The sequence below is a fragment of the Schistocerca cancellata genome, chromosome 5, assembly GCF_023864275.1.
Source record: "Schistocerca cancellata isolate TAMUIC-IGC-003103 chromosome 5, iqSchCanc2.1, whole genome shotgun sequence".
In the NCBI taxonomy this organism is placed as follows: domain Eukaryota; kingdom Metazoa; phylum Arthropoda; class Insecta; order Orthoptera; family Acrididae; genus Schistocerca; species Schistocerca cancellata.
In genome coordinates this window covers 51,298,914-51,313,192 of record NC_064630.1, presented here as the reverse complement: position 1 = coordinate 51,313,192, position 14,279 = coordinate 51,298,914, and positions in this window count along the sequence as shown.

Here is a 14,279-nt window from a genome sequence, read left to right as displayed (position 1 = left end):
CGGTGCCAGGTCGACGGGCACGTGCACCTTCCGCCGACCACTGGCGACAACATCGATGTACTGTGGAGACCTCACGCCCCACGTGTTGAGCAATTCGGCGGTACGTCCACCCGGCCTCCCGCATGCCCACTATACACCCTCGCTCAAAGTCCGTCAACTGCACATACGGTTCACGTCCACACTGTCGCGGCATGCTACCAGTGTTAAAGACTGCGATGGAGCTCCGTATGCCACGGCAAACTGGCTGACACTGACGGCGGCGGTGCACAAATGCTGCGCAGCTAGTGCCATTCGACGGCCAACACCGCGGTTCCTGGTGTGTCCGCTGTGCCGTGCATGTGATCATTGCTTGTACAGCCCTCTCGCAGTGTCCGGAGCAAGTATGGTGGGTCTGACACACCGGTGTCAATGTGTTCTTTTTTCCATTTCCAGGAGTGTATTTGAGGATAACAGTATTCCTCATCATAGTGAATGTAGCTTAGTATTAGAAGAAGAAAAAATTCTATGAAACTACACAGAGACAGGAAGAAAACAAATACACAAGGGTACACAAACACATAGTGGGATAACACAAAAGGAAATGACAGGGTTCGTTTTCAGTGTAACATTTGGTACTGCAGTCCACCCCAAAACATCATTCCATACATCTTTCCTCTTATTTCATCCTTTGTTTCCACCAAAAAATCCTATCCAAGCATGCTTTCTGTATTTATTTCACATATTTCTTACCTCATCATTTATTTCCAAGAAAATCCTACCTAAATCTGTTGTCCCTAAACCCTACTTTTTTTTGTTCATATCCTCTTTCAAAATTCTTTTTTTTTTGGCCACACCATTTTCTTATAGCTTCTCAATGCATTTCTTCCAATTCATCATATTTAGTTTCTTATATAGTCTACCCCCTCTTAAGCTAACTTAAATCTACTGAGCTCAGATGCTAAACTAAGGGTCGAGGCAATGCAGCAGCACAAAACAATTAACACAAACAGCAATGCAAGCAGCAGTAAATCTAAATTAACGGATAAAATGCAAAATTACATCTAATATGAGCCAATGTGCAGAAACAAGAAAAATAAATCAGTAGTAAAACTGACTTAACAGCGTAATACAAAGTCAGATTCAGTAACACTATGCCTGGCAAACAGCAGCAGCAACTTATCCCTAAACATGTCATAGCTCAAGCAGAAAAAATATTACAGTAAAAACAACAATGCAGATAAGGAAAATGTATATTCACATCTTAATGTCTATGTAATTAAAGTGGTGCACCACAAATTATTCTACAAAAAATTACCAAGTACTTGAAAAGAAAATTATAGATGCAGTTACTGTTATTAGTCCCTTCTTATTGTTATCTCCATTCCAAGAGCTCCTTTTTCGAAGAATGTGGATCAGAAAATAATTATTTAATAAATCTGTTGACAGAAAGTGTTCACATTAGCAGATGATTTAAGTTTATTTTATAAAACCAATGCTGCAACACAGCTGGAAAACAGGTATCAAATGAAATAAGCAATTACGCAAACCAAAGCATAAAAACATCATTCAATAGCTATGTGGCATTTCGTAAGTCAGTAGCTCTCAACTCTCGTAGAAAGACACTTGTCATAATCAGGTGTGCAGATGTACGAATATTTCCCATCAATTCATAAGCATTTCAGTAACTAGCACAAAGTACGAGTAATCATATGTTTTCAAGTAATGAGCGTGTCATATTTGCGATGCTTTCTACAAAGGAATGTCAATTGCGAGGTTAATGGTCTCTTTTTTTTTCTCCATCTCTGCCTCTGAAAGGCGCACACACTAATGGCTTTCTTTTGTCAGACGACTACCTCTCAGCTGGGCGCCCAAAACGCATTATGTCAAGGTCACTTACCTTTCTTACTGAAATATTTATGACAGCAGTTTCCGTTACAGTGACAGTCTCATATAAAAAAATTTCACCGGTCGAGAATTTACGTTGCAAATGTGTAGAAACAAAATCCTATGAATATAACAGTGTTCAAAACGTTTTCGTCGGCATTGTGATGCATTTACGCATATACACACATTTCATAACTCTTAAAGTACGATTCTTGGTTTCCAACAACCTTATTCACAAACCAGAGTCCCTAACCACTACTCATTATTCCTTACCTTATTACATATATACATATTCGTTGACACTTCTTCAATATTTCATCACAACAGATATGTAGCATAATCAAGTAACTCATATAGCATCAGCTTATTGATCATAAACATACCGCAACAGCATAATACACATAGTCATCGTAATAATAACATCATAGCACCTCAGTCAACTCTCAACATTGTCGTAGCTTCCTCCAATAATTTCAAAACCTAAAAAAAATTCTCTGCTCATGTCAAAAGTGTCATCTGCCTCAAACGTACTTTAAAAATCGTGATCCCATACCAAATATATCATTCAAAGCTCTCATAGTATCACAATGGTTCCGAAAAAATATGAACAATTCACACAGTACAGACAAAATACAATTTCATAAGTATGAAGTTATCCAATTGTGTAATTGCGTAAACATTTGTTACTGACGTAGTAAAAATAAAGTTTATCTCTCAGTTAAATGATCAGATAGCTGTGTAATTTATGTGTTAGAGAAATATGGTACCGATGTGTAAAGTTGTATAAGCAAATACCATATTAGCTAGGGCTCCTTGTGCTTGCCAAACACATGATATACAAAGTAAGCGTGTACCCCCCTGAGGATTCTTGTAATTATACCCTCAGGTGTTACAGAATACAAGAATGGAATGAAATGTATTACGGAAAACCTTCGTATCATTGCACTTCAAATATCTTTAAAAATAAATGATTTAAGTACAAAATTAATCACTCAAATACGTGTCCTGTAGCGCTAAATGTGCGTCTTGCTGTAAGATAATCTCTGTGGAAGTGTCGTAGTTATTGTCCTCCGAAAGCTAAGTTCTGCAGAAGTCAATGTACTTACCTCATGATAAACAAAAGTGAAATGCTTTGCGTATAGATATCTTAGTTATTACGCTTATTGTTGTGATGAAGAAATTACTGTACTGTAACGTATTGTTGTGCCACGGAAGAGGCTGTCTCATTGTAGCTATACCACAAAAGTTACTACTAAGACATGTTTTACTTTCCAGAATAATTCAGAAAAACTGTGCAGATATAAAACAGATACACCGCAAAAGCAACATTGTAAATTGTCACTCATTAGTAGCGTCGTGATAAAATCGTGTAGCTGTCACATAAACTAACCACTGTGTCATCTGGTATCTCACAGAAAGTACTTTAAATCCAGAATGTATTTTCAAGTAAACCAAAATGTTGCATTAGAATCTCATTAGCAGTACCAGTATATGTTCTAAGTATGTGAGCCTGATGTCGTTACGTAATCGTGCAACTAACAAGCAAGAATGTACACACACAATAACACTGTGTCGTCTGTTCGCAATAACAATGCATTCGTAATTTCTGTTTAAATAAGTTCTCTTGGTTCTTGACTGGATATTTAACTTTAAACATTGTTGCATGGTAACAGTTTCTCAGTGTGACAAATTGTACAAGTAGCATGAAGTGAAAATTGCAAAGACTAAGTTAAAAAGCAGATTATCTGTCAATAAATGGTTTTACATGTGAAATGTGGTGTAAACCTTTGCTCTTCCTAGTATGCAGAGTTTCAACTTTAACGCAATTATCATGTGGTATACGTCGGTAAAGAATACTGGAATATTTCTCAAGGTTAGCGTCTATGTTATTTTTCTCTGAGCCAGCCGGCGCACGCGGCAGCCTGCGTTGCGAGTCATTGTCTGTTCCTTTGTTGGCGCGCGTCGTTATTGGGATTTGGAGACCTAATTTCTACAAATTCACCGCGACGAGAATACCCTGCTCTGTTTGAATCTCGCCAGTTCTGATGCACTTCAAGTCTGTCGTTACGATTATATCGTCTGTCGTCATGTCAGTAGTTCCTGTAGCTTCTTTCTTGTCGGTTAAGTGGTGGAGAATTTCTCCCTGAATTATCACTGCACGGTGGACCGTTGCATCTGAAGTTATTCTGTCTCCTGTAATAATAATAGGTCTGGTTGCCATATTGTCTGTTTATATGACTGTCTCTGTCATATTCATTACTACGGAAATGCGATTTTTCTCTGTAACTATTACTCTGCCAGTGGTTGTCATATGGGTGGTGTCTGTTTTGGTCACGATTTGCGTTGTAAGAATAGCCTTTTCGTGTCCTGTTATTATTTCTGTCATCGCGAAATTGTGACAGATGTGACCTGTATATGTTGTACTCCTGTTTTCGCGTTCCGCGATTGTCAGTGTCAATTTCCAGTTCTTGTAACAGTCCCTGAAAAGCTTCAATGTCGTCTTTGCAACGTCCTGCTAAAATAATATGTCGTAAATGTTCAGGCAGTTTGATTAAGCAAATGCGGATGAGTTCTGAGGGGCTGTATGGGTTTGAAAGATACTGATTCTTATGCAACACGTCTTCAAAATATTTCATAAGACTGGAAAATTCAGATTGTTCGAAACGTTTCATCATTTTGATGCTATGTTTTACTCGGTCTTGTGTAGCTTGAGACCAATATGCTGAGAGGAAGGCATGGTAAAATTCTCCTTCACTGTGGCAATCGTGAATGACCGATCGCATTCTTACAGCTGGTTCATTCTCTAAGTAGACACACATAAATTCTAACCTGTGCTCCAATGACCAGTTGGGAGGAAAACAATGAGAGAATTGATGGAGCCACGCTTGTGGATGAATGTCGTTGGCAGAATTCTTAAACGTTTTGAATTTATGTGTAGTAATGAACAACTTATAGTCAAAATCATCGTGTCGGCGAGTAGCATATCGGTCATTGTTACGTCGTGTCGGCGGTTCCATCTCAAAATCCGGTGCACCTTGCCAATTTCTTTCATAATTTCCGAAATGCCCTGTGTTATTATTTTGTGGCTTTTCCGTATTTCTAAGTTCCTCTTCCCGTGTTGGAGCGCGAGTGTCCTCTGAAATATGAAATTTTTGTATTACTTGTGCCAACTGATCTTGTACTTCCCGCATTTCTCTTTTGTATTGCGTATTAATTTGATTCTGATTTTGTTTGAATTTCTTAATTTGTTCGTACTCTTCTGTGCCAGTGATGGCTACAGGTCTTGCGTCATTCACATCATCATCTACCTTTGCAGATAAGTTAGTGACCTGATCCGAAAGTTCGGCTACTTTCTCCGATAGTGAACACATTTCCTCAGTGTGTTTTTCTGAACCAAGTTTCAGAGTGTCCATTTGTTTTGAAATCGAATCTACTGTGTCCTTTAAGTTTCCCTGAGTTTTTGCAAGTTGCGTAACCGAATCGGTAGATGCAACTGAGTCAATTTTAGCCCACAAGGTCTCATAATTTTCATGAACAATGGTTTGCAGTTCTTTTATGGCTGCTTCGTGATTCTGGAATGCATTTCCATGCCGCGAAAAAATAGGTTGAAAATGCTCACAAATCTGTGTTTTTACCTCATTACAGACTTTTTGACATTTCGATTCAATGTTATGTAACTCAGTAGTTAAATCTTCACGTATTTGTTCAAGTGTGGTGTCTAACTTCCGAAGATTTGGTCCATTGTGTCTAACTGTTGCTGTGTTTGTCTCTGGTGTTGTTCCATTGTGTCTAACTTTTGAAGATTTTGTTCCATTGTGTCTAACTTTTGAAGATTTTGCTCCATTGTGTCTAACTTTTGAAGCTTTTGTCCCATTTGTTGCATTAATTGTAATAACAATGCACTGGTGTCTGAAACATGTTCCTCAGTGCTATTCGGCAATGCATTTGAACCGGCAATATTCCCAGTTTGAAAAGCAGAAAATATGTCTTGACTTATTTGAGAAAACGGTGAGGACGCAAAACCTGAATCTACAGTATTTGCAAGATTGTGTCCTGTCATTTCGGATTCCTGAGGCAAGCTGTTGCCGACCGATCGATCGATAATGCTTCCCTGTTCACTAATTGTTTCACTGTCTACACCACTGTTTGCAGCCCGCTCCATTTCCCTATGTACAATTACCAAATTACTACTTTGAACATTAGTTAATTCATTACTCGGTGGCGCTAACACACTGCTTTCGTCTTCACTGTCATTTCTCAGTTTACTTTGGAGCCTAGTATTACGTTTTTCACACGCCATTATTGTCACAATATTTCACACGATAACACAGAAAAACACAATTTGAAGGGCAAAAATAGGGGAACACATTAACATAGCACTGAAAATAATATCTAGTTAATTGCAGCTACGAAATACTTGGTGCAAATCTATATGCATGCCACAACTGTTTTACTGTACAACAATGAAAAACCACAACTACCAAGGAAATTCTCTCTATAATTACACGCTAGCAATAAACAAAATCTACACTAATTACACAAACTACAAGAAAAAATCAGAAGATTCCAGTGAGGTATCCTAGGCTAAGGGTCGACATATGAAACTTCCCCTTTGAACAATTATACAAGACTGTGTTTAAACTGACACACAATATTTTTAGCGCAACGCAATCTGACTTTCAAAAATCCCTACGAAAGAATGGCCCTGACTAACATTAACCTATACCTTTCACAAATCACTTACCTCACAAAAATCTTCATTACTCGAACTACTGCAATACAGCGAGCGCCACTACTGCCAGCTAAATAAAAGATTCAAACTACGGAAGGCACTAACTACTGATAGGCATAGTTAGCAAAATGAAAGATTTTTGTAGAGAACAAACAATGTATTTACCTTGATACTCATAATATATATAGCAGTTCATGACTAATTACAAAACTCCGCCATCTCTCTCCCCACATCCACCACTGTTGTCGGCTCACCTCCAACTGCGCAACGCTACGCGCTGTTCACATCCAGCTGCCCAACACTACAATGGCAGACAACAATGCAAACTAGCCACAGACTGCACACAGCACAGCCAGTGATTTTCGTACAGAGCGCTACGTAACGTTGCCAATAAGAAAACATAAACAGCCTCCTTACAACATGACCACACTTAAAGTGCCAAGTCATAGTCACAGATATGCGAATACAACACTTTGGGTTATACTTGAGGTATTTCGTTTCCTTCGAAGTGGTTGCAGACGATGCTGTGGCGTCTTCGAAGTGCGAGCTTCGCCAGTGCTAGCTATCTCAGCACATCAGCTGAGCGAACGTTTTCTTCCTTGTGCTAGTCTAATGGACAATGGCAACACTGTAGAACACGTTTGTCAGATATGTGACCATCGATTTACGTTCGTGAGCGGTTCATAATTATGTTAGTAAATCCACTCGATATTTTTATGTCCTTTAAATTACATTTGCTACATGATTCGCACTGAAGACGTAGGAAATGTATGTTATTGGTCCAGGAAGCACGTTCCAACAAAAATTGGTGCTTCGTTGACTTTTATGTTGCGAATTATTCGTCTTATCCATCACATGGACAACGAGGATGTTCTGTTTTCCTACAGTTGTTTTAGAGCTTAGTGGTATTGTGTGTTGGTGGCGTTGCCAGTTAACATACTGCGCATGTAACACACACACAAGAAAAAAAAAAAACGTTGGATGCCAACAGTGATCAGTCTACTTGAAAAACGTTTGTTGTCATCGTCATTTATGTAACTTTCTCTTCGAATCCTGCCTCGGGCATGGATGTGTGTGATGTCTTTAGGTTAGTTGGGTTTAACTAGTTCTAAGTTCTAGGGGACTGATGACCTCAGCAGTTAAGTCCCATAGTGCTCAGAGCCATTTAAACCATTTTTTTTAACTTTCTCTTCGACTTCCAGTTTGACAATTTGTGGAAAAATATTTTACCTTGCTAATTCCAGTTTGAAACATTGCCTGACTGAGAAAACGTAGGCATGAAGGATTCAGTGAAAGCAATTATTCGCTATTATAGCAAACTTTTGAATCCACTAGACACTTGAATTCCCTATACCGATTCTGAGAGTTTTGTTATTCCTCTTGTTATTTACTGTCTCAATGACATCCGTGAGAATAAAATTAGAGGCAATGGGATTAGGTTCTGATCTATATACTGTGCATTAATATTCTGCGCTGTTAAGTAAATTTTAAAGGTTATATTCTTTACGTAAAACCTAGAATCGGTTTCAGCCCTATGATCGACGATGAACTTCAGAAATACAATTACCGAACAGTGGCATATTGATTATGGCTACTCCCCATCAACAATAGTTGTTACCCACTGTTTTGTATTTGCTATTTGACCTTCATCACCCTTTATAGACCGACCTGATCTTTCCACAATGCCATTTTTGACTTGGTTCTTAATATGTCCTGTAAGTACAGATTTGTTGAAAATATTAACTGTTAAATACGCTATTCCACAAATTAAAAACTTCCAGTTATTCTTTATATCTTGAAACTTACTACCGTTCACTTTCACTGAAGAAAAGATACATAATAATAAAATGAAATCATAGATTAGAATCTCAAAGCATACTGTGAATGGTTAAAATGAAATGAACTAAAAATCATCTTCTTGTCTAAAACACGTTACTATTCCACAGAACTTCGGCACCTCTCAATTTTTTTTACACCTCTGATGTTTAGCCACATGTGGACAAATAGTGGGTCTCATGAAGCAGCACTGTTTAGCCGACACAAAACAAAGCCTCAGAAATCAGTAAGTAAAACTATTCTTCTACTGTTGCTCCGAATCGCATACACCATCCGTCCTCTGCTGCGACAACGACTCGAAGTCTATCGGGTATTTGATTTTTCTCTTCTTTTTCGGGCCTCCTTGCCTCCCCTTCTAGCCCAACTTTCGCTCTCCAATCACGCCTTCATCAGCGAGTTTCTCCTCAATATTTTTCATTTGTGCTGAATTGCTTTTTACCCTTCTTGCATATACACGTGTGTCATATATCTTTCAGAGACTGCATGAATATACAACGTGAGTATTTCTTTTCTTAGCAAATTAAATATTACATATCTTGTTGTGAATTAATTTGTTTGTCCAGATTCCACTTACTACATTTCCTTAAAATTATATACAATATATGTCTATAAAAAAAAGAAAAGGACAAACAAACTTGAAACACCTGTTGCAGCTGATTGGTTAAAGGCTGAAAAAACACTCTGCTGATGCTGCTTAGGATCGCGTATAGCCTCCTTCGACTTCCACAACGGCTCGAAGTCTGTTGGACATTGAGCCCACAGCTCATAACTAGGAGATTCAAGTAACTCATTCCAAGCGTCATGAATCACATCAGAAAGCTGTCGGCGAGTTGACGGTAAGTGTCCATTTTCCCGTATTACTCTGACCATTTCTGGCCAAATATTCTCAATGGGATTCATGTCACCTCCTTTAGGTGGCCATTCCATTACAGTAATATTACTATGGTCGTCGAACCACCTCTTAACCACACGTGCCATAAGCGAGTGATCTTGTTGGAACATGATCTGATCATCACCAAATCTTGCTGTCACAGAAGGCAACATCACGTTCTCCATAATTTATAGTCCGCAACTCGTGGTCGTGCGGTAGCGTTCTCGCTTCCCGCGCCCGGGTTCCCGGGTTCGATTCCCGGCGGGGTCAGGGATTTTCCCTGCCTCGTGATGACTGGGTGTTGTGTGATGTCCTTAGGTTAGTTAGGTTTAAGTAGTTCTCAGTTCTAGGGGACTGATGACCATAGATGTTAAGTCCCATGGTGCTCAGAGCCAAAATACATAATTTATATGTAATTGGGCGCATCGGCCGATATCCATGCCCATACCGTTGCCGACTCCCTGCCACTGCTTCGGCAACTATAAACATATTCTGGATTATACTTAGCACCTTTCGGCCTGTAAAAAAGTACTTTTCCGGTTGATGCCGTAGAGAAAACTTTTTCGTCCGTGAAAATCGCTTGCTTCCAAAACTGGAGAGGTTAGTCGACATTTTCAGCAGCAAAAGCAAGGCGGGCTTCTCTGTGGGAAACAGTCAATGTCTCTTTCACAGCAGCACTTCTTGCTCTCAGACCACCTTCCCTTAGACGACGAGCGACGGTCTTACTGCTAACATTGAGACCCAAAGTCTGCTGAATTTCTCGTGCGTTGACAAGTGGGTGGTTCTGACTGAAACGGCGTATCTGCTGATCCTGAGCTGCTGCTGTTTTGCGGCGACGGCCATGAGGCCTTCCATTCAGCTTACCAGCCTCTTCCTTGCGTCTAATCCACCTGGCTACCGTCGACTTGTGAAGACCCATAGTTCTTGCTATATAGCCATTTGAAAGTCCCTCTGCATGGAGTGCTATTATAGCGCCCTTGCCTGCCTCAGCCAGAGAGGTCATTTACCGTTGACTGCATGATTCTTCGCGGTTAATATCTGCTGCGAAAACAGCGCTAATAGGAAACAGATTGCCTCCTCCACGACTGCAGCCACAACGCAATGGTCAAGTATGTGTAACACGGAAATCGATGGCATAAACGAGAGATCGCAAGCCCTTACTCGTTTCATTACGTAGTGGAGCAACTTAGAATCTATAACTTTTCTCAGAAGGGATTTGTCAGCTTTTGTCATGTCTTATCCTGATAAATATTACATGGAATGAAATGTTTACGTTTTGCATATACGGCCGGCCTAACGCAGCAAACATTTCTGAAATATCTGAGGCAACCTGAAGAACACTGCGTGAATTTTATTTGTAGAAGGTTGCCTTATAAGAAGGAAAACGTGTTTACCCTCGCTCGCCGTGTTTCCAAGTGGCGTAATTTACTCTGAGGCATACATAGTTCTCGGCGGGCTAAGAAGCGACTCGACTAACGAGGGGAACTCGCCACGTGCCATACGCTGATTGTCCGGAAACTTTGCTCAGTGAAGGAAAGCAAAAAATAAGCGAACGTGTGTTTCGGCTTATCTGCAGACACTCGACTGTTTCCGAGAAAACGACGGTCAAAGTTATCAATGCGCTGTTGCTATAGTATAGATACCTTTTGCGCCCGAAAATTCAACTGAAGCGGTAGCGCAGTGGCTACCGTCGTTCCTTCTTAACTTTGATTCCCGAGTTCCTGTAAGGTTGTAAGGACATTCACAAATATTTCACATCATTTTCTCATTAGTTTACTTTTTCAACTTCTTTCGGTACACAGTACATTAATTGACGAATAACAACAACATTGTTTCAACATAAATTGGAATAAACATTCGTAGATAATTCAGAGAGTGAGAGGAAAAAAGGATCAACCGGGTTTCGAACTCGCAGCGCAAAGTTCTGAAGTCACGACGGTAGCCGCTACGCCACCAGTTCAACTGATCCTTACACGCTAAAAGGTATCTACACTATAGCAACAGCGCATTGAAAGCTTTGACCGTCGTTTTCTCAGAAGCGGTCGAGTGTATGCAGATAAGTCGTGACACGTGTTCGCTTATTTTGCCCCCTCTTTCACTGAGCGAAGTTTCAGCAAGATTGGGGTACGACACTTGGCGGGCCCCTCGCAAGTGGCGTGCGTTACTATCCAGGAGACAGGACACGTCCGCTTTCCTTGACTACTCATTGACATGTTTGGAAACTTTCGTTTTTGTAGTGGCAGTTTGCGTTATGAGGGCTCGTTTTTCTGATCACGATCTACTAATGGACTTTGCTCCTAATTTACGTTACTGTGTAGTAGACCTACTGCAACGACTTGAACCGCAACGACTTGAACCGGAAATGTTTGTTTATTTGGATAGTCCGCTTCTTAGTTGCCATATTTCACTATAATATTTTCCTTTGTTGCAAAACGGCAAGTTTAGATGACCACTTCGACTTGGGAACATAAGTAACAATTTAATACATTGAAACAGTTACGTGCGGTGTACGAGGAGTGTGCTCTGTTGAATGAGGAATACATTAAACACGAAAACTGCGTCCAGTAACAATAATTAACTTTCGGTTACATGACAAAACACAAGTCGAAATACTATCAGTTCATCTCAGTACCAAGTAAAACTTAAACTGGAACGATCGTAGACATACTTTTGTGTGGAAGGCAAACGAAAGACTGCGTTTTATTGGCCGCACACTAAGAATACGCAACAGGTCTACTGAAAACACTGCCTACACAATGTTTGTCCGTCCACTGCTATAGTATTCCTGCGCCGTATGTGATGCTTGACAGATGTGATTGACGGTGCACACCAAAAACGTCCAAGGAACGGTAGCACGATTTGTAATGTCACGAAATAGGGGAGAGAGAGTCCCAGATTTTATAAGCGAGTTGGGGTAACATTCATGAAAACAACAGCGTTTTTCTTTGCTGCGAGGTCTTTTCACGAAATTTAAATCACCAACATCTGTTATGAATGGCAAAACTATATTTCCTCGAGAACTTGCACAGGAAGAAATGACCATAGTGATAATGTGATGACGGGCTCGTAAGAAAAGATTTAAGTTGTCCTTTTTGCCGCATGGTGTTAAAGAGTGGGACGGTATAGAAATAGTCCGAAGTTGGTTCGATGAACCCTCTGCCAGGAACGCAAGTCTGGATTGCAAATAAGTCCTGTAGATGCAGTCATGTAGATGTAACAACGAAATTATGTTGTAACTGCGACATGAGAGTTACATTTGATTTGAACATCGAAGTTGTTTGCTGTTTAATTATTTTTTTGTCCATTATTTTCAGTCATAGACAAACACCTAGGTGCATTAAATTGATACTGAAATAAAGTGTCATGCATGGACCAATAACAATAAATTCTTAAATACTTCTTCTTGTTCTGCAGTATCTGCCAGTGTCTTCGGAAGTGAATATCGGATACGACGTTCCTAGGGTGTTGATAAGTGGATATTGCAGACGACTTCGAACAAACTTTGAAAGCAGCTTCGTCAAAGTTCCGTGATCAAACGATCTGTGTTGCTGGCGAATACAGTTTATCCTAACTAGACAGTACATATTATCATTATACATGAGGTGAAAAGGGTTTCGCCGGGTGCGGTGGTCGAGCGGTTCTAGGCGCTTCAGTCACGAACCGAGCGGCTGGAATCTTAACTCGGGCATAGATGTGTGTGATGCCCTTATGTTAGGTAGGTTTAAGTAGTTCTGCGTCTTGCGGACTGATGACCTAAGCAGTTTGGTCGCATAGTTCTTAGAGCCATTTTTTTTTTTACCTTTCGCGTAAATTTTCTTTACATAAACAGCCGTATCATTAGATTGCATTGACATAGAAACTCACTTTTATACACCACCAAGGCACGGTATACCGCAGGAAGTGCGATACATTTCCACTTATTATGTCTACCCGTACTCCAGGTAAACGGGTTTTAAGGGGTTGGTAGACAGACAGACGGTCAAGAAAGACTAGTGAGACTAGTAGTGCCCCATTTTTACCGATTTAGGTAACGAAATCCTAACAACGAAAATAGCTATGACAATTACTGAAGATGAGGGCCGTATAAATAATTACCCCTACTCTTTCTTCGAAATGTTGTAGTTGCAGTCAATATATCAGCATATTAATCGTAGCTACGCTTTCGATCCAAATCACGTTTACAGCGATGCAAATAAAATCCATTTGCCTATATACGTGGTAATTTAGGTCCCAGTATTAATGCCACCGCGTTTTAGAAGTGCGAGCATTCCCATTGCTAGCTAGCTTAAGAAACACCGGTAATGAACGTTTTCTGGCTATGGTGAGCCTAATGAAGAATTCGAAACATTGTAGAATACGTTTGGCAGCTATATAGTCGTTTATTTCCTTGGGTGGTGCAGAAGTATCCTACTAAATTTACTCGCTAATAACAGTATTTTTTTTTATTTCGATAACCATCCCGAATGATTGTCACAAAACGGTGACATAAAGGTAGAAAATTCATGTTTTTGAGTCCAGAAAGCTCTACGCAACAGAAACTGCAGATAATTTTGCCATTTTCATTGATAAATTTCCAGCTTAGTCATGTCCGGGGATAATAATAGAGGGCTGTTTGCCTGGGTTGCCTGCTAGTGTAGTGAAAGGTGTTTGCTACTGCAATGTAGGTCTGGTTTGTTTTCGGTTCTAATCTCGATGGAGGCTGATAGACTAAAAGTAAAGCAATTTCAAGAGATTCTTGCGCCCCCAATATGTTTTATTGCTACCTTTATTCTGTACTGTGGATGTCAATATGAAAACTCTTGTAGAATTTCATATTTGTTACTGCCTACTTTTTCCACTTCTATCAATAACTGAATTGACTTAAGTGTGGCATTAAACGATTTTTAACTGAATTTCATTATGAATCTTCAGGCATTGCTGAATTTTCACACTTTCATGGTAGGTCAGCAACGGTAATCCAGTATGACTGGTCTGCAC